Source organism: Pinus tabuliformis, chromosome 8, assembly GCF_031772625.1.
Source record: "Pinus tabuliformis cultivar Carrire ecotype Pingquan chromosome 8, CPIR1, whole genome shotgun sequence".
Lineage (NCBI taxonomy): Eukaryota > Viridiplantae > Streptophyta > Pinopsida > Pinales > Pinaceae > Pinus > Pinus tabuliformis.
In genome coordinates this window covers 903,039,118-903,065,300 of record NC_142294.1, presented here as the reverse complement: position 1 = coordinate 903,065,300, position 26,183 = coordinate 903,039,118, and the positions used below count along the sequence as shown (strand labels likewise).

Genomic DNA, 26,183 nt, shown 5'->3' with positions numbered 1-26,183 from the left:
CCACTATATTTCTCTTATCTATTACACATAGAGGAAGTTGTTGAATTGCTTTAAACTGTTGTTTCTAGGGTAGCTGCCAAACCTAGAGGGCTAGTCATTCAACAAGACACTAGTTTTTCCAGAAACAAATTGGCGACTCCACTGGTGAGCGATTAGATGTTTGTCTGTTGTTATTGTTTATTTTATAAACTATAGACAGAGCCCGAAGTTAGCCAGATAGCCTTTGAACTGCTCTTGCTCTGCAATTGCATAGTAAATGAAATGCTGCTTCAGTCAATCTCTGGTTTAGTTTTTGAATTAAACTTTTGATTTACAAGCACATCTAGATGCCCTTTTGGTAGCTCAATAACCTCTCAAGACATTCCTCTATACTTTTCTCTTTACTATTCATCAAAACCCACCTTAACTCATTGAAAACAACTGCACATCTGAGCCAAAACCCATTTCAGTTGCGCTCCCTGGACCATTGCACTATCTCCCACTATGACTCAGTATGCATAGCACCTCCCGAGTGTAGTAAGTGCGATGCATCTCAATTTCTGTGAAGCCCAGGTGTGATGACTGAGTGAACTCTTTTTCCATTCTAGAAATTGAGGGTTTTGACCTTGTTTTCAGTTTTGTTTGGTTGTTTTGCTGCTTATGAACAGTGCCTCCTTATTGAAGCCTACTTGCATCACATAGATCAACCTCCATTGGATTAGGATTAGTGAATTTTTTGTGTATTTTTCATCATTTACAATCCTTTGTCGAAAAGTTGCTTAAATCAATCTGTCACTTTGGTACAAAAAGTGTCATAACTGTCGTTTTGTGTCGAAAAGAGAAGTGTTGTGGATTCTTCCTTCCCTTGATAGTCGATTGAACTTTTCTTCATGTATATGATTTGATTTGTTTTTATTCAAAGTGTCATTTTTTATTCAAAATTGAAAAGTGTCATTTAGTCTTCCTTTCTCTTTTGAAGAAGAAATTGTCGAAAATGTCGCTTTGAAAGAAATATTTCAGATCTTTGTTGCATTTAGTTTTCTTTTTTGGCATTTTTCACATGAAGGAGAATGAAAACAAATACATGCATTTTCATTTTGCATTTTTTTTTTGTGTGCAAAAAAATGATTTAGGAAAATGCACTAGTGTGTGCTCTTTGCTCTTTTTTGAAAGAATTGTAATCTTCTTTCCCTAGTAGCTAGGATTTTCATTGATCAAAATAAACAAAAATTGTTTATCATTGTAGATTTCATTTTAGGAATTTCAAATCAATATCATGCGATGAACCATTGAAAGGCAAAATTTAAACAAGATCAAATTTAAAATAAATTTCAATGAACTTAACAACGCTTTGGAACTTAACGCAACATATCTAGAGGTCTAGGCTAGAGACGTGTTCTGTCATCATAAAAACTAGTAACTATTGTTTTCATTGAAGGTTGGGTGATTCCTCCTCCTTGATACGACAAGTGCTAGTATGGACTTGCACTCCCCGTACCGTCACGTATATACTAGGAGACCACAATAGGCTTATATCCTTTATCCATAGGAAGCTGAGTATGCTGCCTTATTGATCACAATTCACTGAACACATCATTCGAGAAGATTGACTGTTGTACATAAGTACTTGGTAATTTCGCTTTAATTTATCCCAAAGGTGTATTTTGCAGTTTTGTGATTGGTTTGATAATCCCTCTGTCTAGATTTTCCAGAGCAGTCACTTTTGTTCCTTTTCTACTCTTTAAAAGAAAAGGTCCATCTGAGCACTTGTCACTTCGAGCTCATTAAAAATCGAAGGAGACTAGAGTCATCTTTAGCTTTTTCTCGACTCTTAAAAACTGAAAAAGCAAAGTTGTGTCAAAGCGTCATTAAAATTAATTGAATTCGGAATAACATCCCTGTTCCTTAGTTGATCTTAGGTTGAGATATATGGAGTCCACCAATCAAGGAATCCCTTTTGAGGGGAATCCTAGTCCTTTTACTTCTTGGGGAAATATTGGTGCTCCTCATATGGCCACATTGTCCCTTCCGAGACTTACCATTGGCCTGCCAGTATGGTTGTTCTCAACCTCTGTGGTTCAAAATTCCGTGATTCCTCCACAATCGAATCGACCTCCAATTGATACTGAAGTTGTCCCTTCACCTTCTTCTTTGTTTGTTTCTCCCTTCCCTTCTTCCTCTTCGCTTGGTGAAAGTAGTGATGCTAATAACCAGGTGGCTGAGAAGAAGAAGAAAGGAAAGGAGAAGAAGAAGAAGCCAATTTAGCAGGGGGGCAACCAAGCAACTATTGCTTTGTAATATTCCTAATTAGCCCCAACTAATTGGAATATTTGATTTTGCCAAATTTTGCCTTCTATATTTATTTTGTAAATAAAAAAATGAGAAAGGGGGACATAACTCACTTTTAGAATAAAAGTCACTTCCTAGTAGCACAACGTTGTGACTTAAAGGGAGAGCCAAGGGGGGCAAAAGGGGGATGCAGAAATGGACCCCACGCAGACACATGGAGGGACTGTGCAGGAGGGGAGGAACACGTGGCAAAAGGGGAATCATGCAGGAGAAGGTGAACATTGGGATGGAGAGAGGCATAAGCTATAAAAGAGAGAGGAGCCCCTCATTTTGATCATTCAATTATGTGCATTTTGAGCTAGTCATTTCGACTTCTGAGCACGGTGGTTGTTTAGCTGGTGTACAGCACTGTTTAGTGCATTGAGTGTCTCCGTTCGGAGATCTCACCCTTAGCCCCAAGGGACTTCGAGTGCCTGCTCGAGCAAGGCATTTCCATCAGTATTTCAGCAGTATTTTTATCAGCATTTCAGCAGCAGTTTCATCAGCATTTTGGAGAACTGTGCAGCACTTGGAGAGGGACGCAGTTCTTTTTGGTTGAAGTGCTGGATTGGGGTTTTCCAGGTGGAGTTATGCTGGGAGATTGAGCAGGGGCCAACTCTTGTCTCATTGGAGCATTTTTGGCAGGGTTTCAAGCAGTGTTTCAGGCAGAGTTTAGAGGGGTTTTCTTCAGTGGCAGCGCAGGGCATTGAGCAACTACGCAGAACCCCAAGAGGGTGTTTTTCAGGGATCGGCCATTCCAGGAAAGCTTTCAAGGTTTTTATGGGTTTCTTGAGTAGAGCCTGAATCTAGAGTTTTAGCTTTTTCTGATGAGGGTAGCAGCCCAAAATCATCATTTGTTTTCTAGCAGCAGCAACAGCACAGCAGTAGCATCCACGCAGAGAAGCGCATCCCATGAGTTTTTCAGATTGGTGAGGGATCAGGTGCATCCCATCACTTGCCAGAGCAGCGTGATATTGCGTAGCAGGTGACCTCACATGCCCCTACATGCTCTACCATGCCCACTTTCTTAGGAGCAGACACAGGAGCGATAGCCCAGCCGGAGGGAGAGCCCGGACATATGGGCGATTATTTTGCAGAGTACCAGGCCTATGGGCAGGAATTCAAGGAAGCCCTCTCATTCAGAGATTTTGTTCAACTCCAATAGGATAGCAGACCCAATGACCATCACAGAGGGTACCGGCATTACCATGATGGCGACACCCACCGTGCAGCGCGTAGATTCCACTTGCCTACGTTTGATGGCTCATCAAACAGTTCGGCAAAGTCTTGGATGGAAAAGCTGGACATTTATTTCCAGCTTAACCAGATGTCAGAGGCAAAGACCATCAAGGTGGAAACCTTGCATTTGGATGGGAAGGCCTAGGATTGGTGGTTTCATGGGATGGTTACATTGGGGCACTCCACAGTCATGACATATGCCAAGTTTACCAGGAGGCTGATGGAGCGATTTGATTGGAGGGATCCAGAGCAGCATTTCGTTGAGCTGATGAGGCTCAAATAACAGGGAGCCCAGAGACCTACATTGCAGATTTCTTGAGGGTCTCTGTGATGGTGTCAGACCTATCCACAACATGGAGGATCTATATGTATGTTGAGGGGTTAGTAGAGCCACTTCGGGGTCTAGTCAGATCCGCTAGACCGACCACCCTTCAGGATGCTATCAGCAGGACCCAGGACCTACAGGATGTCTTACCCAGGACCCGGACACCTTACCCCCAGAGACAAACTTTTCAGTCTAAGGGGAAGGATGTGAGGATTCCACCTCCAAAGGGGAATCCAGGATGAGTGCAGATTGACAATGATGTCAAGAGGGAGCTGAAGATGAAGCGGTTGTGCTTCACATGTCAAGAGCCATGGGCACCAGGACATAGATGTGCTACTGGCAAGGCAAATTTCATTGAGGTTTTCTCTGAGAGCAGTGGAGAAGAGGATGACGAGGATAGCGTGGAGGCAGGAGATAGCAATGACGGATAGGGACCTTTGCCACCTCCACCGCCGGCAGTAGGTGGTGCATCCTTCGCACCCAGCGGAGGGGCCCTTGCCGCATTGTGAGGAGTTCCCAAGTATCTGACACTACGCGTATGAGGGACGGTACATGGCTAGTGAGTGCCAGTTTTGGTTGACAATGGGGCGACCCACAACTTCATCGATGCACAAATGGTTGAGCGGAGAGGCATACAGACAGAGAGCTTCGATGGGTTTTCAGTATTGGTCCCAGGAGATCAGACCATGACGTGTGCTCGGTATGTTCTAGAGCTTTCAGTGATGATGGGTACCTACACATTGACTGACCACTTTTTCATGGTCGATATTCTTGACACCAGCATGATACTGGGTGTTCAATGGCTCATCACTCTAGGGAAGGTCACGATGGATTGGAAGACCCTAGAGATGGAGTGGCATGATGAGAAGACAGGGAGGCATGAGAAGATATGAGGACAGCATACGTATCCACCTTAGACTATTTCGACTCATCGGATGGAGGCAGTCTTCCTGAAGGGAGACATAGAGTGGGAAGTAGAGCTGTGTGCATCGGAGGCAGGGACTACAGGGCAGACAGTGCACCCAGAGATACAGTCCATCCTTGACCGGTATGCCATAGTATTTGGGGAGATTCCATTGGGCCAACCACCGGACCGGGGGTTTGAGCACACTATTGAGCTTGAGCAGGGCATACAGGCAGTGATTACTACCCCCTATAGGCATCCCAAGGCCTATCGGGATGAGATAGTGTGGGCCATTCAGGGGTTACTGGCTCTTGGGCACATCCGACCGAGCACGAGTCCTTTTTCTTCTTCTGTGGTGTTGGTGAAGAAGAAGGACGGTACATTGAGGATGTGCATTGACTACAGGGCCTTGAACAAGAGGACACTGAAGAACAGGTACCCCATACACAGGATCGATGAGTTGATGGATGAGTTGAGAGGAGCACGATTCTTCTCAAAGATTGATTTGAGATTAGGGTACCATCAGATTCGCGTGAGGGAGCAAGACATTCCCAAGACTGCCTTTAGATGTCACTATGGGCACTTTGAGTTTTTGGTGATGCTCTTCGAGCTAACCAACACCCCAGCTGCATTCCAGTCTTACATGAATCACATCTTCCATAGTCACCTGAGGAAGTTTGTGTTGGTGTTCTTTGATGATATACTCATTTACAACCGGACGTGGGAGGAGCATCTCTAGCATATTGAGACAGTATTACGCATCTTCGAGGAGCAACAATTCTATGCCAAGCTCTCCAAATGTGAGTTCGGGTTGATGGATATGTTATATGTGGGACACATCATTGGAGTGGACAGAGTGAGGGTCCACGAGGAGAAGATTAGGGCCATCAGAGATTGGCCAGAGCCGAGAAATGTGACGAAACATCGAGGATTCATTGGCATTTGTACTTACTACTGGAAGTTCATCAAAGGTTTCTCATAGCTTGTTGCACCCCTGATAGATTTGACGAGGAAGGGGGCATTCAGTTGGTCAGATACAGCGCGGTGAGCCTTTGACAGGCTCAAGGACGTTATGAGAAGCTGCTCAGTGCTTGCATTGCCAAATTTTACGCAGCCATTTGTTTTGGAGTGTGATGCATCGAGAGAGGGGATCAGTGCAGTATTGATGTAGGGAGGTCACCCTATAGCCTTTGAGAGCTGGAAGCTCCTTCCACACAAGAGGTTGTATTCTATATACGACAAGGAGATGTTGGCCATCATGCATGCATTGGATAACTACCGACAGTGTTTGTTGGGGAACAGGTTTAGGGTGAGGACTGATCACAACGGCCTCAAGTTCTTTTTGGAGCAGAAGCAGTTGCAGGAGAGGCAGCATAAGTGGATCAGTAAGATCCAAGCATATGACTTTGACATTGAGTATGTCAAGGGTAAGAACAACGTGGTAGCAGATTCCCTTTCACATAGACCAGCCACATTGTCTCTTATGAGCTTGGATACAGACTGGAGGGCTCAACTCTTAGTAGAGTACTCCAAACATAGGTTTTCATGTGAGATTCTGGACGAGCAGGTGGCAGATGACAGGTTCAGGGTGATCGATGAGATCATCTATTACAGGGATCAGATCTTCTTGACTGAGGGGTCTCAACTCAAGAAGAAGATACTCTAGGCATCACATGATTCACCATTGGCAGGCCATCAGGGGTTTACCAAAACCTACAGGGCCATTAGAGAGAGGTTCTCCTGGAAGGGCCTCAAGGAGGACGTACTCTGGCATATTAGGGAGTGCGATGTTTGTCAGTCGTTGACCGACTGACAAAGTATGCGCATTTCTTTTCCATATTCGCACACTGCATAGTAGCATAGGTGGCTGAGTTGTTCTTCAAGGAGATCTTCAGGCTACATGGTCTTCCTAAGACCATCATAAGTGACAGAGACAGTTGTTTCATGGTTGGGTTTTGGCAGGAGCTTTTTCGGTTGGTGGGGACGGAGTTGACTCTGAGTACCAGTTATCACCCACAGATGGATGGGCAGATAGAGATAGTTAACAAGTGGCTGGAGGGCTACTTGCATAACTATGTTAGTGGGCAGCAGCAGGCATGGCTTAAGTGGCTACATCTGGGGGAGTATTGCTACAATACTTCACATCACATATCCATTAGTATGTCACCATTCTATGCCTTATATGGGTATTATCCTTTATCTTTTGTTGACGTGATGTTTGGTGATAGCAAGGCTCTTAGAGCCAAGATTTGGATCCAAGAGAGTCAGGATATCCTTCGAGCTCTCAAGGATAACATGGCTACAGCGCAGAACCAGCAAAAGTTGTATGCCGACAGAGGTCGGGTAGAGAGGAAATTCAAGGTGGGGGATATGGTCTACCTACGATTACAGCCATACCGACAGTCGTCACTAAAGTAGAAGGGGGCTGAAAAGCTCAAGTCCCGCTTTTATGGGCCATACAAGGTGATACACAGGATTGGACAGGTTGCATATGAGTTGGAGCTGCCCCAAGGCAGCAAGATTCATAACATTTTTCATGTATCATGCCTGAAAAAGGCATTGGGGTAGTAGGTAACAGTGACAGATGAGCTACCACCTATGGATGATGAGGGGCATTTGGTATTGCATCCGGAGGCTATCATTGATACCAGGGAGAGGAAGCTACGGAGCAGGACGGTCTGGTAATTCTAGGTGAGGTGGAAGAATTTGCTGGATGAGGATGCCACTTGGGAGAATGAGAAGATCTTACAACATCCATCACTTTAGTTGCTTGAGGACAAGCAACATTTTGCCAATGGATACTGTAATATTCTTAATTAGCCCCAGCTAATTGGAATATTTGATTTTGGCAAATTTTTCCTTCTATAGTTATTTTGTAAATAAAAAAGTGAGAAAGTGGGGCATAACTCACTTTTAGAATAAAAGTCACTTCCTAGTAGAACAACATTGTGACTTAAAGGGAGAGCCAAGGGGGCCCAAAGGGGGATGCAAAAATGGAGCCCACACAGACACATGGAAGGACTACGTAGGAGGGGAGGAGCACATGGCAAAAGGGGAATCACACAAGAGAAGGTGAGCATTGGGATGGAGAGAGGCAGAAGCTATAAAAGAGAGAGGAGCCCCCTCATTTTGATCATTCAATTATGTGCATTTTGAGCTAGTCATTTCGACTTCTGAGCATGTTAGCTATTTAGCTGGTCTGTAGCACTATTTAGTGCATTGAGTGTCTTCGTTCGGAGATCACACCCTTAGCACTGGGGGACTTCCAGTGCCTGCTCGGGCAAGGTATTTCCATCGGTATTTCAGCAGTAGTTTTATCAACATTTTAGCAGCAGTTTCATCAACATTTTGGAGCACTGCACAACACTTAGAGAGGGATGCAGTGCTTTTTGGTTGTAGTGCTGGATTGGGGTTTTGCAAGTGGAGTTATGTTGGGAGATTGAGCAGGGGTCTAGCTCTTGTCTCATTGGAGGATTTTTGGCAGGGTTTCAGGCAGTGTTCTAGGCAGAATTTAGAGGGGTTTTCTTCAGTGGCAGCACAGGGCATTGAGGAACTACACAGAAACCCAAGAGGGTGTTTTTCGGGGGTTGGCCATTCCAGGAAAGCTTTCTGGGTTTTTCTAGGTTTCTTGAGCAAAGCCCGAATCTAGAGTTTTAGATTTTTCCAAGGAGGGGAGTAACCCCAAATCATCATTTGTTTTCTAGCAGCAGCAATAGCACAGTAGCAACATCCACGTAGAGAGGCCATTCTTGTCATTCTGAGAATATTTCTTCACTTGCCTTGTGCAAGTCGAGGTGCCATCTATCTAATCACCTCTTGTACTCATTTTATTGCTCAGTATAATAAAATGGCTTAACATTTCTCACTGCATTTCTTGTGTATCTGCTTATATTTTTGGTTTACATTATTATATGTTGTTCCACTGTTATTTTATCACTTCTAGGTTATTATATCATTTATTTGGTTGGAGTTTTTGCTACGGTTTGAGGAATATTCTGGGTTAGGAATATTACATGCTTTGGATGCATCATTTGGTGAAAATCCGCACATTAAACTTTCCAAAGCCAAATTTCCATGCGTAATTGGTGTAGGTGACCATTTTTCTTGAGACTGTCCTTGCTTTCCTCGAATCTTGAAAGAATGGTCTCCCCATTCACACCATCCTGTGTCATCAACTTCTGGAGATCATGTTGGTAACACACCTTCAACTAGTGATATTAAAGTTCATGGACAGAGGAGAAATGTTAGGTTTCCATGTAGGTTATGTGAAGGGAACCATGCCCTTCACCTTTGTCCGTTTTTGGATGAAGCCAAAAGAGTGTTGGATAACCATCTTGCTTCACCACAGCAACTTCCATCTGGCTACAAGAAACTCTCCCCAAGTCCTTTACTAGTTGAAAAGCTGACTGACTTAAATCAACCATCGATCGAAACCACTCTCTCTAAAAGTGAATCTTATGAGTCTATACTCGACCAAAGTCAACAGGTCGAGGTGATAGTTGACCCAAGTCCACCTTCAGATAATTGTGCCCTTCTTGAAGAGAGTGAGAACGATACAGTTCAAATACTTTTTATTACTTCAGATACCGATGAAATTGGGGGCAATCCACCTGTTCCATCTAGATAAGAGGAAAACCCTCCAACTCTCGTAGCTGAAGGGATTGATTCTCCTGTTTTCTTGGTACCCCCTCCAATTAGTCTAGTCACTTCCTTTGATTGGAATCGACTAGAAAGATATCGCCTTCCTTCTTACATACCTTTCCTGATCATAGTACAAATTCGTAAAATGATCGTGTCTGGAACTATTATAGATGAAGGGGCATCAGTGAGTATCCTTTCTTCAACTGCTTGGAAAGCGCTTAGTTTGCCATCACTTATGCCTGTTACACAAAATTTGTTGGGCTTTAACAAAGGAACCAGTCAACCGTTAGGGATCCTTCCTAAGTTACAGGTCACTTTGAGAAGGAAAATCGTTCATCTGAACGTGATGATAGTCCCAGGACCGTTAGATTACAATTTACTTCTTGGGCATGACTATGTTTATAACTTGGAAGCTATTGTTTCAACACCCTTCCAAGTGATGCATTTCTCGCATGAAGGCAAGATTGTCACCATTGACCAGCTTTCATTTCTTGGTCCAAGCATAGCTCCAAGTCAATCATCATCCCTAAATGGTCCTTTTACATCAACGATATCACTTGAATCTTCATTCCATCCACCCGATCACCATGAGTAGTTTGGTGAATGTAACAAAGCTTAGGGGGCATGCACCCTTGTCTATTCTAGACCCACCCAGTTGCAAAGTTAAGTTTCCCTGTAGGTTATGTAATTGGTCTGACACACCATTCACCTTTGTCTATTCTGGATGAAGCCAAGGAGGTGTTTTGTCTATACTAGACGAAGCCGTCTTGCCTAACCAAAGTGATTTCCATCTGGTTACAGGAGACTCTCATTTTCATGTTGGGGGCATGCAAACCATTTTTATTCCCATTTTTAAATTTCATTTTAAATTTTTAGTTTTGTCATTTCTAGCTTTTTAGTTTTTTCATTTCTAGCTTTTTAGTTTTATCTTTTCTACCTTGTGTAAAAATGAAACTAAAACCAAGCATAGTTCCCCCACGGTTCAAGCTTGTAAAAAAAAATGAACACACCTCCAACTAAATAACCTTTGTGATTGCCATTCTATCAGCCTTTTGAGCCTATGTTGTGTACCTCTCATCACCACCATCCCTTTGGCTGATCATACACTCTGACTTGGTCGTTTTACCCTTTTGAGAAACAATTGCGATGAGTGGTCTTATTAGCCAGCCTCTTTACAGAATTCACCATGTTTTGAGAAGTTCCAAATTCACCAGAACTAGTTGCTATCCTAGACACCACTCGTTCCTCAAAAACCGAGTCTCCTTTAAACCCTTTTCAGACTCGTTAAATATGAAAATATTGTCGAGAAATTGGTCTTTCCAGCTCATTAAAGTGCTTGGAAATGTCATCCCTCCTATATGATTTTAATCCTTTTCGGACCTAAGGGATTATCTCACGAAAAAGTTCAAGCGCTTGTGTTTTTCGGCTCATTAAAGTGATCAGAAAAGTCATCCCTTCTGTATTATTTTAATCTTTTTTAGACCTAAGGGAATTTTTTTACAAAAAATAACTTCTGGATTTTTCTTTTCATCCCTTTTCAAACTCTCTAAACATGAAAAGGACAGTGTTATCCTTTTCATTAAACTCGTTAAAACAATAGCGGCAAACTTGTCCATTCTAAACGAAACCAAGTTTCACTGTCACTAGACTCGTTAAAACATAGTGGCAGGTTTGCCTAAAGGGAAAATGATAGAACAAGCATATGTTATCCTCCTCAAGGTTGAAAAAAATAAAGAGGTACTAGTCAGCAATGGCTGGGGAAAAAGGGAAGAAAACTTGAAGAATTTATGGTAGCAGGTCGCTCTTGAACATGACACTTTTACTTCATCTCTGTGATTGAGTTGGGTTGGGTTATTCCATTCATCGGTCATATCACCATTGGTCTTTCACACCATCCATCTTTTGGGGTTAACGCTACCGATTCATCTCAGTGTCACCAACATGTTCAAGAGAAGTCATTCAGTTGATAATTCACCATCCAGTTAATGTCTCCTCCATTGCAATACCTTCAACCTTCATCTTTCATGATCGCCATTCCTGAACCTTGTGTTGTCAATCCATTTTAACCTCTACAAATCATTTGCTTCATTTCGTGTCATAGATGTGGGGTACATCAAGGCCCTCCTACGATGAGTCACTTCTTGTCGACATCAACTCATTATCCAAGAAGTTGGCTTAGAAACAACCCTTTCATTGCTTTGAAGCTTGCATACATCAATGGCAAGTTTCTTACTTCCGGCGACACGTTGACATCAATGGCCTTCAACCGAAATATTTTGTGTGGTGTTCGACATCGGATCATATATTCACACCACCTGAATTGTATTATAGTACCTTTAGGTTCATTAACATTATCGGTGATTCCTCTCACGTCTGTTAACATCTCACATTATTGGCTGGTAATCAAGCGATGTCTTTCCATGTTCAACTTTAGAACATCTCTTCACATGGATTTGTTAGACCAAGCAGTAACTCCTCAACCAAAAATTGATTCGTGCTTATTCCTTCAGGTAGGTCTTCATTAAATACATGAGGGAGAGACTGTTCAGTTCATCTCTTGATGACTATTCATATTACTTATTTATCTATTTACATTATATTCACCCAATCATGAGGATTAGGTTTCAACATTCCCCCCCCCCCCATCTGAAGGGATGTTGGTGAGTCCAAGCATCATTCTGAATCGTTCAAGCTTTTCTCTTCCAAGAACTTTGGTGAAGATGTCTGCAATTTGCTCATTTGTGGAACAATGATGGAGATGGATTGTTTTGGCCTCAACATGATGTCGAATCAGATGATATTTAGTATTGATGTGCTTCGTTCGATCATGGAACTTTGGGTTCTTGGCCAACTTTATTGTAGAGGTATTGTCAAACATGAGTGCAGTTGATTGTACTTGTTTTACTTACAGATCTTCAAGAATTTTCCTGAGCCACACAATTTCTTTTATTGCTTCAACTGTTGCCATGTATTCTGCTTCTGTTGTGGAATCTACTGGAACTGATTGTTTCCGTGATATTTAGGAGACAACTCCAAATCCAAGACTCATAGCATATCTTGAAGTAGATACCCCAGTTTCTTTGTCTCCATCGAAGTCTGAATCAGAGTATCCAATCAAGCTAAAGTTGTCCACCTGTGTATACTTGATTCCAAAGTCTTGAGTTCCATTCAAGTACCTTAGAACTCTTTTTATAGTATACCAATGTCCCTCACAAGGCTTTTGCATAAACCTAGAGAGGATTCCAACAGCAAATGAAATGTCTGGTATGTTAGTAGTTAGGTAGTTGTGACTTCCTACAAGCTGTCTATACTTTGTTACATCCTCAAATTCTTTTCCTTCAATAGATGTGAGATTTAAGTTTTGTTCCATTGGAGTAGTAAGAGGATTGCATTTTGTCATGCCAAATATGTTAAACAAATCTCCAATGTATTTCTTTTCAGAAAGAAATATGGACTTCGGATGTTGGGTTATTTCAATTCCAAGATAGTAATGAACATAGCCCAAATCAGTCATTTCAAAACTTTTCCCCTATTCCTTCTTTATGGATGCAATGTAGCTTTCATTGTTTCCTATCATCAAAATATCATCTACATATACCACAAGATATACAACTGTTTTGCCAACTTTCTTGACAAATAAAGTAGCATCATCAAGATCATAATGTTTGAAATTGAGTTTCAGAAGATGCTCAGTTAGTTTTTCATACCAGGCTCGTGGTGCTTGTTTGAGGCCATACAAGGACTTCACAAGTTTGCATACTTTATGTTCATGTCCTTTCACAACAAATCCTTTAGGCTGAGACATAAAAACATTCTCTTTTAGATCTCCATTTAAGAAAGCATTTTTTACATCCATTTGATGGACTTTCCAATAGTTCTGAGCTGCTAGTGCAAAGAGTGTCTGGATGGTAGCCCATTTTGCTGTGGGGGAAAAAGTCTCCTCATAATCAACCCCTTCCTTTTGTGCAAAACCTTTTGCCACAAGCCTAGCTTTGTGCTTGTTAAGTGAGCCATCAACTTTATACTTGTTCTTGTAGACCAATTTGCATCCAATTGGTTTGGTTCCTAATGGAGGATCAACTAGCTTCCAAGGGTCATTATTTATGAGGGCAGCATACTCCTTTTGCATTCATCATGAAAAGCAGCTTCTTTGAAGGAAGTTGGTTCAAAATCTATAGACAAGTTCAATTGACAATCATAAGAAACATCCATATCAACAGGTGAATTAGAGTCATCCACATCACCTCCATTTTGCTGGTTTGAATTTCTAGTTCCTATCTTTCCAACCTCATCAGGATGAACACTTTCAAGTGTCTTTGTCAGCCACTTTGGGGGACCTTTCTCAAATGGTCTAGGCTACTCCGTTTATTGAGTTGGGACTGAATCAAGATTGAGTCTCCCAATTTTATCAATCACATCACTTAAAGCATCATCTGTTGTTGGAGTTTCATGCGGGGGAGAGTGTTGTTCAGAAGAAGATTCCACATGTTGATCTAGTATAGGAATCCCCCCTTCAAGATGTGGAATCTGATTATCAAATTCTTGAAATTATTTTTCTTTCGTGAATCTATCCAAGCGATCAAGTTTCCGTTCAACAACATTGTCAGTTTTGGATGATTCAAGAAAAAATACATCCCTAGATACAACAAACGTTTTATTTACTTCATCATAGAGACGGTATGCTTTGGAGGTGTTTGAATACCTCAGGAAGATACGCTTACGACTTCTAGCACCAAGTTTGTTTCTATGTACATTTGGTATCAAGGCATAACAGGTGGAACCAAAGACCCTGATATGCTTTACCAAAGGAACATGTCCATACCACATTTCGTAACGAGTCTTGTTTCTAATAGCATTAGATGGACATATATTCTTTATATATGTAGCACATAGAACAGCATCAGCCCAAAACATTATCTTTACATTTTTTAAGAAGAGCATGGATTGTACCATATTTAAGATTGTCATATTCATTCTTTCAGCTACACCATTCTGTTAAGGATTATAAGGCACAGTTGTTTGATGTTTGATCCCATGTTGGCGAAGATAGTTTTCAAATTCATTTGATGTGTATTCTTTTCCATTATCAGTGCAAATAGACCCAATATGAGATTGTGCATCATTTTCAATCCATTTATGAAAATTCTTGAATGTTTGAAAAGCATCAGATCTGTTCTTCAACAAATAAACCCAACACATTCTGGTGTAGTCATCAATAAATGTCATCATATATTTATTTCCATTTGTAGAAGGAACAGGCATTGGACCACATAAATCTGAATGGATGAGTTCAAGTTTTCTATATGCTCTTGAATGTGAATCATGAAAAGACTGTTTGATATGCTTTCCTAGAATACAAGCATCACAATGCTAAAATTTCCTAAGAATTGTAGGCAAACCAGCAACACCATTTTTCTTCAACAAGCGGAGACTGTCATAGTTCAAATGTCCAAATCTAGCATGCCATAATAAACTTCATGGAAGTGTACCTTCATCATGATGAGAATTGTATGAGAAATGTTATGCATGAGTAGAGGTTCCTTGTAGCTTGAGAAGCCTTTCTTCTTCTATTCCCCTCATGACAAGTGAGTGGTCAGATGCTTTTCTTACCTCAAGCTTGCCATCAAACATATGAATGGAGTGACCTTGCTAGTGGATGTGGACAATGGACAACAAGTTTCTCTTGAGCTGTGGGAGATATAGAACATGATGCAGAAGAAATTCTATAAGACCGGGAAGTTTAAGCCTGATTATGCCAAGCCTTGACGGCTTGATTTTTTATTGGTCTACAAAGTATACTGCTCCATCAACGTTGTCAGTGAAATCTTCAAAAAAATATTTTCTATGAGTCATGTGGCAGGTTGCTCCTGAATCAAGCAACCAATCATTTTTCTAGGAAGTAAGTGAAGCATTAAATAAATCTTCATTTACTCCAATGTTACATTGTGCCACAACATAGTGAATGGATTCAAGTGCTTTACCTTTGCCTGTATCATCAATTTTACCTTTTTGTTGGTTTCTTTGCTGCTCAATTTTGTCCCATGGCAGTTTGCATGTAGAGGCATCATGTGATCCATTCCTTTCACAGCCAATGCAGTGCAAATCTGCCTTTTCTCCTTGAGATTGTGCCCCCCTGCCTCTAAAATATCTTCCTCTTCCTCTTCGACCACCACTTCCTCTTGAAGAATCTTGAGTAGGATGCTTTTCTTTATGAGCAAGGCACACAGCCTCTTCAGAAGATTCAGGGGCTGTCTTCTTTCCAAAATCTTTCTCTCTTTTAGTAAACATTTTCACAAGAGAGTCAAAGGTGATATCTTTGAGATTTCCATTTGCTTGCAATGACTCAAGATAATTGGAGTAAGTAGGATAAAGTGCCTTGAGAAAAGTGATAAGAGGAATATCCAATTCAACCTTAATGGATTTGATATCATGCATTATAGACTTTACTTCAGATGCAAGAGCGAGAGGATCATTATTTTGTAGTTCAATAATGAAGAGTTTAATCATGAGTTGAACAACTTCAAGTGCAGAATGTGAGTCATAGAGTTCTTTCAGTGTTTGTAAGGCTTCAAAGGCAGTTGAATATGACGAAATATGGCGACTCACCTCTTCATTTACAGACACTGCAATTAATGCATAAGCTTTTCTTTTCTTGTTTTCCCAAATGACGAGCTCTTTTTCTGAGGTAGGCTGTACTGGTTCATTGTCTCCGTCTCTGACACACACTCCTTTCCACAAATCATTGAAAATGAGGGTGTGTTTTATCATCCGGGACCATTCAGGATAGTTCTCCTTGCTAGTGAGAACTATTCCCACCATGGATATGATTGAATGCATTCTGTAAAAAATACTTCTGCTGATAGAAAAATACATCTGCCAATATACAGTAAAAATGTACTTCTGGTGGTAATTTTTTTTTTTCTTTACAAAAAAATTTACAATTTAAAAATTTTTGACTCTTAGTGCAAATTATTAAACAACAATGCAAAACCAATCAGCACCCTCTTTTACATTCATCAGTGTCAAAAATCTGTTCTAAATCTTTGTCCCACACCCTATTCTCCACTGTACAGGAAGCAAGAAAAAGCCAAATTTTGTTGTCTGATTGCCCAGTATGGGCATTGACATTTCATCCTATAGCTCTTCACAGCAGTCGCTACTGCAAAAACTACACTAACAAGCCAATGTAAATCAACTACATCGTGTTTATCTTTCACTCTAGCAAAAATATATTGGCACACACATTCATTATCGTACCTAACACATGTTTCATACAGGTTGCAGTAGATTCTAAGTTTTACAAAGACCTTCCTCCTCCCAACGGACTGATTACCTTATCTGGCTTTGAATAAAGTGTTTAAAGTCCCAAAATGGCCTCTGTATAATTCTTATTCCAAGGAGCAGCGTATACCATGTCAACAGTGTATATATGGAGCAGACCGGCATTAAAAAAAATACCATGAGTAGCGTATACATTCAACAACGTATATATGGAGCAGCATATACATTCAACACAAAGAGATAGTGTTAACTAGCCCAACAGTTCACCATTTTTCTTCAAGACAGGTCGGACCAACGCATCATAAGAAGAAATCCACACTTCATGAGAAGAATTCAGGGTAGAAATTATGAATCCAACATTAATTCATACCATGGATGGAACACACGACCTTCGGGTTGCCATCAAAGCGTATTCACCATAAAATTAGCCAACAAGCAATATTCCAGTTACATGAAATTCGCCAGCAACTTAAATACAAAAAACTAATATATATGGGCAGCGTTCAACATATGGTATTAATCATATCAGCGTTCCAAAACAACATTAATACAATCATCATATATATTAGCGTTTACCAAGATTTTCATAAATTGATTGAACCTGAAGCGTTGTTATACTAGCGTGGAGGGAGGCAGGCTAGCATAAACAGTACCATACACTGCAACACCTACGGCTTCAGTGGTTTGATGCAACAATTAGCTCCAATGCAACGAATCAACTCCTTCAAGAGGTAATGCACTTCAACGAATACATTAAACAATGAATGAGATTTCACAGGGATTTGACAGAGATGTCAGCCTGTAGAACATGGGCAATATATAAGCAAAATATGCAGGAAGGAGTTACAAAGGAGAGGGAAACTAAAAAAAGGTGCTAGCTCCGATACCATGTCAGACCAGGCAGCAACTCCTCAACTAAAAACTGATTCGTGCTTATTCCTTCAGGTAGGTCTTCATTAAATTCATGAGGGAGAGACTGTTCAGTTCATCTCCCGATGACTATTCATATTACTTATTTATCTATTTACATTATATTCACCCAATCATGAGGATTAGGTGTCAACAGGATTGACTTGTAAATCGGGTGAAGATTGAATGAGTTTGAAGACCCCGGATCTAGTTTCATCCATCCGGGCTGTGATATATTCAGGGATATAAGAACATCAAATGTATAAAGATGCTACACAGATGGTCATCCTAACCATGGATGATGACTCTACATCCAAAGAATCACCATTCTACATCTACAGACAACTATCTGATCTATGTACATGAAATGAATTTATAAAGCTGAGCATGGGAATGCCTACCTCAGCGAGATCATGAAAATTATATTATGATGATGTATTGTATTTTAACTTATGCAGGTCACCTTCCAGTTCGAAACCTTAGATCCTCATGATAAAGCATTTCACCCGACATCAAGATTTACGACTTCATGCTTTAGGGGGCAACTATTATAGATATATTTGGGTACATCAACCACAAACTTATATGTTGATAAAATAGGTCTCATCAACCCCTTAAAGAGTTGTTTCATACCCTAAAAGAGCTTAGTCATCTTATTACATCATTCCCCAAAAGTTCCACCTAAGAAACCATCCAGAAATGGCCTAAACTGAACCATACTGACTGCTCCACTGGCAAAGTGCGATGAATACTGAGTGTTACACTACCAGGGTGCAATGTAGACTGTTTGGGCCTTCTATAGGGTGCGATGGGTGAGGATGGACAAATGTTCGAGACAGTTTGCTAGGTGGTTGCTCATGGAATCTTCTAGAAACTTCTCCTATGCCACTTGCCTCTCTGAATTCGCCCAGGGATGAGTAAGAGATCCAAGAAATCTCCAAGTGGAACCAATTGTCACAAGCGGAATGACACTAATCAAAAACCCAGAGATGACTCACACCCTTGCACACATCTATAAATGGATCCCTCATCTAAGAGATCCGGGGGCTAGAATATTGTGAATTGCAAGGAAGTGCTGATAGTTTGTAATTGAGGAAAAAGCATTGTATTGTTGGTGTGATCTTGCTATTTCATGAGGTGAAGAGGGATTGAAGCTGGGAGGATGATGCTGGATCAGACAACTGGGTTGTAATTCTCCCTTCTATTAATAAAGTTCTTCAAGTTTTCTTCCATTATGATTGTGCAATTTTGAATGTTATCATTTGTGAATGCTATCATTTGTTCATTATATATCTGATTCTATAATGTTTATGTTGTAATAGACCATGATGCTTTGATGGTTCTTTGTTGCTATACTTGTGCAGGTACTCTCCAAGCGGGTTAAGTACGGGGAGGAGTTGCAAGCTCTGGAAAGGGGGAGAGAGATCAAGCAAGGGATTAAGTGAAAGTTCCAGGTTGGCCCACTATCCTTCTCTTATCTATTACACATAGAGGAAATCGTTGAATTGCTTTAAACTGTTGTTTCTAGGATAGCTGCCAAACCTAGAGGGCTAGTCATTCGACAAGACACTAGTTTTCCTAGAAACATGTTGATATCCTAACCATGTCCACAAATTGGTTTTATCTTAGAGGGATTATTTGTTTCTTATGGGATGGAACTCTCACCATTTTGTTCCTCTAGTACGTGCTACAATTGTAGGCACATTTTCCTTTTCTCCTCAACTGCAACTTCAAGAAATCTCCTCAGCTCAACATTCTCCATTCCAAGAGATATATTAATCTCCTCCAACACTTGGAGTATTTCATGCTTTAGTTTCTTTCCCATACATTCAACTTGGTCAGAACTTGCTCTGTTACCACCTGATCTGAAAATTGGAAGAAGGCTCCTCCTATAAAAACCCGACAGTCCTTTGACACTTTGTAAGTTAACAAAATGTGTATTTAAAGGTAAATAATTTTGACAATATCTTCAATATAGTGAGTTAAGTTTCCACATGAACTTAAAAGAGAAACAAATTAACATGCAACTTAAGATGATAAGAATGAAGAGAAGAGACAAACATTTGATAACGGATTTCACCGCTCTTCGGCTACCTCTTTGGCCCTGCTCCAATAAGTGGAACACTATATTGATTTCAATAGAAAATGAGTAATAAAACTTGGTTACATTAGAGTGGCTTGTTTCTCCTATAAAGAAGCATTCTCCTAGAAATAATTTTCACTTGGAAAGATGAACCCCTACAGTAGGTCATGAAAATTTCAACATAAAAAGGTCTCACACCCAATAGGTCTTTGTACTCCACCTAAAATCAAAAACATAAACACGTAGCTCCTTCACAATGAAGAGTTAAAAAGGGCTTCTTTCCTTAACACATTGAGAAAAGTCTGAAAACAGGTTCTATACTAAAGTAACAACTACTACAGATGAAACTAGAAGGCTATAAAACCTATAACTAGGCTCCCTAGATGCTCAAATATGCCTCCATAATACTTCAAAACTAACTTTGCCTCTAACACTAAAAGCTTTGATTATGGAAAAATTCCATCATAATGTGCTCAAATCAGAAAAGTGAGACTGCCATTAAGTCTAGGATGCTCAAAAACCCCCATCTAGGCACTTATTGAGATCACAAAGGTTAAAAATTGAGCAAGATATGCTTCTCCAAGCCAAGCTCTATTATTTGTCATGAAAATTGGCAAAACCTGCTAAATGCACAATGATTTATCCCTTTACATAGTTCGCGAGTGATAATTTTTCTCATGATCGATGAGATTTCTACCATACAAAGTGAAATTTGTTGCCTCGTTAAATTTGACATTATCCCCTATGCACTAGATTAGGGTCACATGGTGCCATAGGCCCAGGAGCTGAGGCCAACTGCCCATCCCCACCAATTTTGGCCTCTTCTTCATTGGGATAAGGTCACATGGGGTGCCATGTGGCTCGGGGTTGGGCTAACTTCCCATCCCTACCACTCCACTCCCTACACTCCTAGTGTAAGGGCACATAGTGTTTCATGGGACTAGGGGATGAAATGGGTGAGGTTCCACCCGGTCTACCCCTTCTGTCATTGGGTGTGGACATATGGATCCATTTAAACTGGGGGCCAGGGCTTATATGCCCATGCCCTCTGTCATATCTCCCGCTCTGGTCATATGTGCATCGATGGGACCATGAGCTAGGGATTACAGCCCCACCTTGTCCACTAAGTGTTTCGCCCAGTCATATGGGTGATTAGCGTGACTAAGGGCCATGGCTAAGTCCCCAACCCCACTCCATTCAGCTTTCACTATGGACACATGGTGGTGGTGTGACCAGGGGCTAGTGACCGTCACCCGATGCCTCCTCCCAAACAACAAATTATATGTAAATAAATATAACCTGCAACCTATACCTTTTAAGAACTTGTGCAATGATGTTATGGTTGGGCGTGGAGTTGTTATGGAGGAGGTCTTGGGGTTGAACCCCTTCGAGGCCTTCTTTCCCCATATTTTTTTTTTTACCAATCATAAAGGCCCACATGGTGCCCTCTGATAGGTCCACGTGGCAGCCTATGATTAGGCCACCTCAAACTTCAACAAGAAACGAAATGCACCAGTATGAACATTCCATATGTCAAGACTTGATTGGTCCGCTTCTAACTATACCCTGCACATTCATTTGATGACATCAATTGTACGAACTGCCAAGTCAGCAGCCTAGTCAACCGTGATATTGACTTTTTAGCTGATGGTGAAAAAATTCAGAACGTCATACCTTCTTCACACGACGTCAGATTGAGGTGATTCAAGTGTCGTTAAAATCAAGACGATGAACACTACAACTTGACAATGGTTTCAGGAGACTCTGAGCACTTTCATTTTTGAACCTATTTTTTAATCTCTAAATCGCTAGCTGACTAGATAGCGGTGGTATAGGAGTGGAGAAAAGAGGAAAGGAAGATGAGATTTATAGTGATAGAAGCTATTCGAACATGCCATGTGATATGTGGATCCAATTCTTGTAGAGTTTTATTAAAAATGTCCATGCGATAAAATAAAAATATGGGATGGAACTTGGAAAAGTTACAATTTGGAGTAGCAAATTTTTCCTAACATCAAATAACTAAAAAACAATAACACCCAAATAAAATAACTAAAAATAAATATGAAAAATGTGATATAGAGAGAAATTTCATGAAATTCCATCAACAATATCAAGATAGAAGATACTTCCATATATTTTAAGAACATCCCTCTGCCTTCTTTGCAATTGATATCACTATAACCTAAAAGCCATGGAAAGATCTACATAAACCATTTTCCACTACATATGTCACAAATTGAAGTAACTATTCAGGTAATTCAACAAAATGCATCTTTTCATTGGACTCGATACTTTATAGAACATCTTCAAAAATTTATGGTGTCTTTACAAACTCCAAATCCTTATTGTAGTCTAACATGTTCTATCACTACAAAATGCCTTTGTTGTATAATCTATGGATGCCTAAAACTGTCTCTAGAATAATACACATTATCAAGATATTCTTCAAATTGTAGGAAATGAGTGAATTTGAGGGAAATAAGTAGTTCGAAATGTGTTGAATTTATAATATGCATGTGATTTTGTCTAAAAATATTTCATATAAAAGTAGGATTGTGTTAACAACAAAAACTAACAATATATGTCATAGAAGCCACATGGTAAGCATCCGAAGATTATTTAGAATGAATCTCTCTCACCTAATTATATTTGGAAAGTCATTTGCTATGACAAGGTGTTCCTGTTTTTATTTGTACGGTGTATGCAAAATATTCAAATATCAAAAACCTTATACCAATCCTAATAATACCAAAATGATAACTTATTTCCTAGTCTATACTTTACAAAATACAAACCAAGTGAAAATTAACTTTGATTAGACATCAAAATTCAATAGTCCATAAAATACAAATATGTCCTTGTACCTGTATGCTAGCGAGAAAAACAACTAGATCTACATTAAAATTATCCTCAATCTCTTTGTTTTGATGACTAATGATGAAATTCTAGCCAGTAGAGTCAAGGACCACTTGATGGATTCAGTCACAATACCAATCTAAGAAGCTAAGAAGATTAGATACCTAAAATAAGAAGCTAAGAAGATTAGATACCTAGATACAGGTATTATTTTAGAGAAAACAAGTTTGCGGCCTTATTTTAAGGGAATGGGGAAAATGTGAAAAAGACCAAGGCACTGTGATTGCAAGAAGAATATTCCAATATCAAACTACTATCATTATGTGTTCATGGGGATCTAGTGACCAAATAAATAATGAATATACTATTTGAATCCTACAAATTGCACTATATTAACCCGCTTGTCAATCGATTTTCATTCAACAATAAAGCATTGCTAACCTTCTTTTCAATTCCTTTGACGATTCTCTTTGGGTTTGTCACAAGTAAATCATTCACTACAGTTTGTATGTTAGCTTTTGATTGAATCAATCAATTAAGAAAGAATCAATCAATTTTCAAGTGGATCCAACCGTTTGGTTTTTCTTTGAAATATAAATCATATTTTCCAAATTTTAGTCAATTTTATACATCCATTACCATTTTTAGCTACATACAGTGTAGCCAACAATGGTCAAGTCCTATAAACTATGCATTTCCAATCTTGAAGATATTCATAGGTACTACAAAGTAGTAATATCAAGACATAAATTAAATTTTCTTTGATATATTCTGCAATAAAATCAGACTTCAAAGTCATAAAAGTAGTGATCTCTATTGCAAGTGAAGAATCATATTGGGACATAAAATATGGCGGAAAAACTATGAACACTTTTCTTTGCAGTTTCTATTTGTGGTAGCTTGGCATTTTTGGTTCGATATATACAGACAAACAATTTCATAAGGCTAAGATGACATGTAAATTTTACGAAACATGGAAAATGGATGCATGAAAGTTAGGATAGGAGAGTACAAAATTTAAAACTTTCAAGAGGGATAGTGGCAACGAGGCCAAAAATAAATTTACGAAACAACTATTACCATTAGTAAGGAAAGCCTCTTATGTTTGTGACTCTCCTCTATGTATAGTTTTTTAGTTCTATAGTTTTCCACTATATGTTTGTGACTAGAGTATTATAAAAATCTTCTTGAGTCAGAACAAATTCCAAATGTGTTATCATTTGAAAATGCTATAATTCAGAGATTAGGACTATGAAGAATACATGAAATGTGAACATAAAGAGGAGGCCCTATTTGAGATATGAATTGTGAGTAAAGGAATTATTAAATGAACATTGAATGAGATAACTAAGTCAAGAGTCATTAAATTAAGTTGATGCCCTGCTAACCAGAATTAATCAGTTCATTGTGCTTAAATTTCAAAAAAAATCATACAATTGGGTATGGAATCTATGTAAAGGTTTACTGGAGTTAGTGACACTTAGACAAATGATTCACAGAGTAAAAATACATGGACTCAATTAGAGAAATAAGTTTTCCAAGTCACATAAGAAGCCCACTAATCATGAATTGGGCCAATCTAAGGGGGAAACTACCAAAACATCCATACTAAGAGGATAAATTAACCACCTAAAAACAAAATGCATCCATAAAAATAAAGGGAAAATAAGAATCAATTTTTCAATGTGTAAGTCACATGAAATTCACCCATTATGTCTAATTGAAAAGTTATATGGGAGTTTCCATATAGTTAGAGGCAACTAACAATAGTAGCTTCAACCCAGGGAGGCCAACTGCTAGAGACCAACAAAGAGGGAGTTGACAAATCCCATGCTATTCCATGTATACTGATTAGACATTTCACTAATATTGAAGTTAAGGGTAATAAGAGAATATTTAAGTGATAATGGAGGAAAAGCCATTGTTGTAATGCACAAAATAGGCATCTAATTAACCCGCTCTAATGTGGTTGACATAATTATTGAGAAAAAATATGAATTGGACAAAGAGGACAAGCAATATACAAGTGCAGCCACAATGATGATAAATGATCATTTTATAATATGATGGTTTCCATGCTAATTATCATGCATTCTTCATGTGTCAGCTAATGGAATTCTACTCATAGGAAATTGTGAAGTTATTAGTGAGTCCAATATGGGTAAAGTTGTAATCTAGTTCCAAAGATGGAGGAAAAACATTTCCTAGTTGGATGCAAATACCTTGAAATATTTGGATTAATTATAATGGTATTAATCAGAATAAAGACTAAACCCAAAGAAGTTGAATGGCACAATTGCAAACAAATGCAAAGGTTGAGGACATTTGATAAGAAGCCACCAACAATCATCATAATAGCCGAAGGGGAAAACCAACAAGAAGTGAATAAATTGTCAATTTGGCATTTAATAGTTAAAAAAAACCTACAAGAAGGGAACAAACCACCAATTTGAGATTTAATAGAATAATTTGAAGTGATTTAATACAAGAATGTGAACGTGAAGTTCAAATTAAGTGGGTTTAATGTTTAAGAACATGTGCTTCCTTGTAAGAGCTGATAGGTTAAAATAAATAAGGGGTTATGTACACCTCTATAGATTTTAACAGTTAAAGCACCTCATGGAAGTGGGTCCGATGTCCCACCAACAAGGGGGTCTTATTATTATTATTATTATTATTATTATTAGCTCTGCTACGTAATCCAACATTTGAGGATCAAATGTAGTCTTGATTGGGTTGTTTGCGCACAGAAGGATGCCCAAAAATGGATACAAAGTGCCCCAAAAGCCTTCAAAATCCTCTTAAGGCCTCCACCGATCGAAATGGTTGCAAAGGAAAAGCCCTTGGGAGGGCGGAAATACATTATCGGGAGGCTAAAACACTCTAAAACCATGCAAAAATAAAAATCGCAGGCTTAAAGGTCTGAATTCATATCAGCCGATGGATCTGGCCGATCAACGGTCCAGATCCCGTCGGCATATCGCAATCGGAGGAGGCAGGCAGTGGCAGCGATGTGGGACATTGGCGATCAGCAATCGCCAATGGTTGCATCGGCGAATCGGCATATCGACGGGTTAGAGCATCGGAGCATCGAAGGTCATAGCGATGCGATATAGCGATTCGATGAGGAAAGCCGATCGCGCATCCGGATCAACGGCCGACATCGCATCGCAATATCGCTATCGGGATAGTCAAAGGGCCAGGGCTTTTACATATGATATGCATGCGACCCGATGGGCCGGACCCGACAGTGTTATTAATTCTTTTTGATAGATGTTCGGGTCCACGACAATATTTTCAAGTATAAGGAGAAACAGAGGATTGGCCGGCTGCGATATGCACTACGACCCAAAAGGTGGACCCGATAGAGGAAATATTGCATAAATGGACCTTTGATATTTAAAAGTGGCAAAGCGGGCGCGATTTCTCGGTGGCATGGAATTGGTTAAAGTGGACATGGAGCAGTACAGCGCAGCAGGAAACCTCATGCAACTAACAGAGTGGCCGAAGATTGAAAAGGACAGCCTCGAGCAGACCACTGCATTTATCAGTTATGGGGCGTCTTTTAGTTAATGTTCCAGCTGCCAGAGAAGGACAACAAAATATCAAAGAAGATCAATTTTGTTTACTGACAC

The 26,183-nt window shown here is 39.8% G+C and overlaps 1 pseudogene; it reads left to right on the top strand.

The window, feature by feature from the left end:
* Positions 1–25,818, top strand: part of LOC149238458 (fatty acid elongase 3-like) — a 124,265-nt pseudogene extending 98,447 nt beyond the window's left edge.
* Positions 25,819–26,183: the final 365 nt, after the last annotated feature.